The following is a 6,733-nucleotide window of genomic DNA, read 5'->3' on the forward strand; positions in this document are numbered from 1 at the left end:
TTGTAACACAAGCTATTGTATCACGAGTTGATACCACTGTACTATAGTAGGTTTACACCCAGATGCTCTTAAGTATATTACCTTAAAGTCTAACCAATATTAACAGTTGAGGGTAACCTTATTACTAATGCTGTCACCATCCTGTTTTAAGGAGATCTTAAAACATATACAGCAATATAACAGGAAACACAGCTTTACTGAGAAGTTTCTTCTTTCGATGTAATGATGCCAGTCTCAAGTAGTTCGCTCATGTATTTGAGTTGTTCATAGTAACACTGGTTCTATATTCCTGGTATAATGTAATGTACCTATTCTGTAAGTAAGGAAGAAAGGAACGGGTATGGATAGTTCATATCCTTGGGGATGCCTTAGAAGCTCGTGCCCTTAAAACAAATTTACTCATTCATTAGCAACTTTATTGCTGCTGCTGGTAACATCAACTGGGAGACTGAATTCTGTAATACAGTAAAATCAACCTAGTTAATTCCTTGTGTCAGGGGACAGCCAGCCAGTTTATACTTATTAACTGAGCTTACTATTATGAACTAACTGAACAATACGGGTGCTCACTTTGGACTCAACTTGCAATTCAAGCAATTGCAGCAAAATGCAATTAATTAATGTAAACACAGCTAAGGCGGGTCAATGAGACAATCTCTGATAACCCTCCAACACACAGTCTAAAAGCTAGATGGTAATCTCTTCTTTCACACTGATGTTAATGAAGTTTTTAAACAGTCACAAAAAATAGCCTGATGTATGAACAAGGACAAAATCCATTTACTGTGCTATGAAAAAAAAAAACGAAAACATCAAAGCAGAAACCACATATAAAACACAGGCAAACTATACTATTAAAAGAAAAAGCAATATAAAAGATTTAGGAGTAATTATGTCAGAAGACCTTACTATTATAGAACACAATACATTTGCCGTAACCACTGCCAGAAAAAGTGACAGGTTGGATAACAAGAACATTCCTAAACAAGAGATGCCACTCTATTGATGATACTTTTTAAGATATTAGTGCTCCCTAGAGTGGAATATTGTTGCACACTAATAGCGCATTTAAAGATGGAAAAACTGATAACCAGGAGAGCGTGCAAAGATCTTTTACCACTAGAATCCACTCAATAAAACATCTAAATAATTGGAGCCATTTAAAAATATTGTATCTGTATCCCCCATAGTGCAGATGGGAGAGATACATAATAATTTACTCTTGGAAAATAGTAGAGGGACTGTTTTAAAATCTGCACACAGAAATAAGATCACATGAGACCAGAAGGCATGGCAGGATGTGCAAAATAACCCCATTGAAGAGCAGAGGTGCAATAGACATGCTGAAAGAGAACTCGACCAACATCTAAGGCCCAAGACTGTTCAACACTTTTCCCCCACACACACAGGGCATTGATTATACAGGGCATTCTAATGCTGCTGATGTCTACTCTATTTCCTGTTCGTCTTGTCCTCTCCAATACTTTGGCGAAACTGGCCGTACACTGAATGACAGACTTAAAGGACACAAGAGAAGTGTTAGGTCTACAGACACTAACAATGCTCTCTTCTGTCATGTGGGGGATTCTAATCATCCCATTGATTGGTCTTCCTCCAAAATAATCTTTCCTGCCTCTACACTACACAGACGCCGTCTTGTTGAATCGGCTCTAATACACAATGTACCCAACATGAACTTGAGTCCTGGCTTTGTTGCTGTGAACTCTTCCCTTTTTACAGTATATACTTAAATGCTCTAATCTTTCTAACAAACGTGACCTAACATAAGCTTGCCCTTCCATTTATCTTTCTTTCTTTCTCTTTCCTTTTCTTTCTCTCTTCTCTCTTTTTTCTGTTCTTTGTCTTCTACGTTCCCTTGCTATCCTCTTCTTATTCCTATTACTATCTCCTTCTCATTCGGTGGTTTATAGGAGCTGCCTCGCATGGGCAAATAGTCCGTCTGCAGTTCGTTTTCCTACTACTTTTCCCCTCTACTACACCTTTGCTCCTCACCCCTCTCTTGCCTATTTATTGCCTGTCTCTACTTCCTCATCACAATCGACTTGAGAATGGTCCAGGACGGACCGAAACGTCGTCGTCCTTTCACCTTCTATTGTGTGGTCTGGTCAACTTACTTTAGCCATGTTATTGGGACTCATCGCCTGCATACAGGGCATAACTGGCCGACCTCTTGCAGTGTTCAAAAGAGAATTCGACAAGCATCTTTCAATCAACCAGGCTGTAACTCATACGTCATGCTGCAAGCAGCCACATTAAACAGCCTGGTGGATCAGACCAGCAACCAGGAGGCCTGGTCAGAGATAGGGTCGTAGGGACATTGTTCCCCAGAATCTTCAACAGGTAGATAAGTAGTCCCAATTGGTTGTCAAGATGTTTGACGCATGAGGCAAACTGACGCTGCCCAACCAATAGGCATTGGCATCGCTCCATTACTATGCACTTATAAATTACGTATTAATTTGTTAATTAAACTTGAATAGAGATTATCTATGTTCAATAAATAAATAAATATTTATTTTAATGTTTTGTTATTCGAAGTTATGTTCATAAAGAATTTCCAACAAATGAGGATAGAGCCAATATATATAAAACTCTGAACTGTAATGTTAAACCTGACCTTAAACGCTACCTAGAGTGTTGTAACAGAACCCATGGGCACCACACTAGAAACATATATCTATTTGATATTCCAAGAGTGCAACTTAATCAAACTAAAATGTAAATAAAAATGTAATTATCGTCTTTCTTTCCAATACTTCAGTTTAATTCAAGCTTTTGATATCAATTAATCTTAACTCTTAGCTTTTAAGTTTTTTCCCCACATCTTGTCCTAAACGCTTTGCATATTAGTGGCTTAAGGCATACTAACTCTACCTAAAAATCCAACATTCTGCTAGTAACTCAATATGGATGTATGTGCAGACAGAGAGTCACAATAACGTTCCTGAAGACATGAAGACTAAACCAAACACCAGAAGATGAGGAGACGACGACGTTTCGGTCCGTCCTGGACCATTATCAGTACTTTCACCTAAATATTTTTTTTCTTTATAAATCATATATAGGATGAGGGGATAGGGCCACTCAAACATTGCATAAGATATTGAACAAAACTCTGGTAGTCCTGGTGGGCAGGAAGACCTCAGTAGAGAGTTCATTATACGGTGATGTATAGTGAGATCTGGGTCTGAGTGTCGGCAAGGAAGTAAAGTCGTTATTCTGTATATTTAAGGTGGAATTGTTCTCTTGGTAGATTCCAGGATATTTGTATTTGTGAGATTTTTTCTTTGACAGGTTATCAAAAGAATTAAGTCCTATTGATGTTACGTTAATCGCAACTACCTCGCAAGAGAGGCAGACCTTAAACAGCAAGAGCTGCCAGTGGCAGATATTTAATCTTAAAGCCTAAGATCATAGGACCGCGGGAGCAAACCGCCAGGCGAAACCACTCGGGTAACACCTGTCACTTAGGTCGCTGGCTCCTCCTAGTTAACAAACTAATACAGGGTTGCCGACGGATTCTCACCTCTTATTTATAGAAGTGTGGTGCTGTGCAATGGACTCGAGCTTTAGATACAGACTTGATATGAACATAAGCAGGCAAAGCGTTGCAGAACATAAAATGTGGGGCAGTAATATTGGAAGGTTTGACGTAAACGACCGCTTCTATAACAAAACAATTTATTCACAAAACAAAACTAAAACTACTACACAGTGAATTTACGTTACTTTACTGTCACTCCAGTGGCACATTAAAGAACAGCTAATCAACAGCCTGATGGACCCACGGTGTCCTTATCCCGTCGTCGCTGACTGAACAATGACACTAACTGAACAAAGTGGTGCCCACTGGTGACGCAAGCTTGCAATCAATATTGTCACGGCTTCACGGTGACCAATACTATAATCACAAAAACTTGACTGGCGCTCGCTGCCCTCAACGAGGTACCAGGTAACAAGGCGCTTAATCCAAGAATGATAACGCCTTATAAAAATCTTACGTTAACACTTGTCTCCCAAGACAACCAAAACAAAAGTTACTCTAATTGAATTTAACAATTACGTTAATACACACGTGTCTCAACGACACTTAAATGGCAGCAATAACTCGTACATCAATTAATTACATCAAGTTGAAAGTCAAGCATTCGGTGAGTAATTCCCAATTAATTACTGAATACAACAGCCTATTAATACAGACGAGTATTGACAAAGCCTACTGTCTCTCAACTGACAGTTCACTTCCGGTCTTACGACAAGATTACCTTAACGAGGGTAGACTACTGTACCACACACAATGTTCCAATACTCCGTGTAAACAACAACATCAACACCTGGTGAATTCACTAAGTGGCAATTACTAATTATCTTTAATTAGCTACGAGTGCTTAATCACTCTGTCCGCAGACAGAGCTGATCAGTTCAATGAATTACAACAGCTTAATTACAGCGCAATTGACTCCGATCATAACAGACCGTCAACCCCTTACGTTAATCACTCAATTAACGACAGCTCGTTAAATCGTTAACACTACGTTAGTCTTCACTTGACAATTCCTCCACTGCGTGAACTTCACTGTGACTGTTGCCTTTACACGTCCCTACGTTAATCACAACAATGTTCAACGAACAAGTGACCTCGTTAAGTAAATCGTGACCCCCGGTGACGTTAACTGACTTTAATTCTCACGGAATCCTTCACAGTACACAACGCCTTCCACCAAGGTCAAACTGGTCTACGGTTTACACACGGTACAACACAGTACATCACAGTACAACACAGTACATCACAGTACAACACAGTACATCCTTGCCACTCACGGCAAAACTTGTAAATGACTTCCCCCAGTAAATTATCCACCAATAATTCACACTTTACCACAACACAACAGTAAAATATATAACCAAGGGAAATCTCCCTGTTACTACTTTTCACTGCTGAAAAAGGGAATCAAATTACAGCGAATACATACACGGCACATAGAAAAAAATAGAAGTAAATAACTCACTTTACTCTACCTCTGAATGTGTCACTAGGTGTCTTCACACACATCAAAAATCACAGTTGGGCCCAATCCTCAACTAGATGACAACAGGGTAGACTCACACGTCTCCAATTCCCATTCACCTCCCCAGGTGGTCCCAGGGACAGAGGACAGACGGAACACTGGGGGCGAACCCAGCTTCAGAGTTTTATTACCCAAACGGAAACAGTGTACTTACATCAATGATGTGGGGCCCCGCTCTTTCACTCACACATACACGTCAATCACACTCCCATAGCTGCTGCTGGATGATGACGTAGGCGTCCTCACTTCCTACACGTGGTCAGGTGGAGCACAGGGTCCTAGACCACGGGGTTAGCTCTACACACACAGAGACCAGGATGGCGCAGACACACCGGCTTAGGCAACCAAGGTTGTGCACAACAGCAGAGATGCGGTACCATGCCCCTTCCACTTGACACGGTACCCCAGGATACGACAGCACACGGTGTTACACGGTACACGAGACCCGAGACGGAGTCCTTCACTGTTCCTCAGAACTATAACATTTAAGGTTTCTCTCATAACACTGAAACCTTTTCTAGCACGTCTCACAGCAGTATCTTCAAGCACAGATACGATGGACGGCTGATGTCACTTTTGTAGCCCGATAATTACCGCCTCACTCAGTCCAGTTCCTCTAAGATGGCGTCCCACAATTACGCGGCTAGATGACAAGTTCTCACGGTTCGATACAAGCCCCTTTCCGATTACCGGATTCTTACGCACGGCACACGGAAAGATAGCAAGATGTAGGCGTGACTTTAATAACGTTGCAGGCGGTATTTCCCGATGCTTGGCCTAGCACCGGAAACACGTCCTCCTCAAGGTAACGTCCTAGGTAAGAATGTCTTTCCCGCCAACACTATGCCCGGGGGTACTATGCGGTACCCCTCAGCGTCTTGGCCAATCACGGTTCAGCATTTCTGAGGCCCCAGACCCTCAGCCACTCCCGCACCTGCCCCATGACGCTACCCCCTCTCACACGAGGTGGACACGTGATAGGGGGGGTGGTCTACGGCCGTTAACCCCCCATACCTCCCTCTCTACACTTGACTTGTACAAAAATTCCCTGAAATCAACTCCCTCCTGTAATTTCCTTCACAGACCTGATACAGTGATCAGAATGACATCAATGGCTAGCAAATGTCACGGGCTGTCCAACGACACCCAACACGACTGTGGAAAAGTTATATTCAGAAAGTTGAATCACGGTGCACATCACTGGTGCACTATGCAATTTCGTACTTAATTCAGTGCACGAGAGAGCAGGGAAAATATGTCTCCTGACAGTATTACTTACTAGCATGTAGCTAATGATTGTCATTTTATGTTCTCTTTGTATATGGTTGCTTTGGGCATAAGCTTCTATATGGCTTAGAAGTCTGTCTTCTTGAAAACTTAGTGGTGATCACGTCAGTACAAGTAGATCGAAGGTGACTTTATCGGGGCATGTAAATTGGTATACCACATGTGTTTTTTGGAGAGGGTTGTGCTGTTTATTGGGACTGATTTTGAGTATTAAACCAGCAGTCCTTTATGTTTGCTTGTAAATAATGAATTCCAGATTTTGATCAGGGGCTGTCGGTATCACTTCATTTACAATTATGATTTTGATTATTTTGTCTTGTTTTATGCTGTGAAGTCAAAGTGGATTAGTCATTGTT

This window comes from Procambarus clarkii, chromosome 4 (genome assembly GCF_040958095.1).
Source record: "Procambarus clarkii isolate CNS0578487 chromosome 4, FALCON_Pclarkii_2.0, whole genome shotgun sequence".
NCBI classification, from domain to species: Eukaryota; Metazoa; Arthropoda; class Malacostraca; order Decapoda; family Cambaridae; genus Procambarus; species Procambarus clarkii.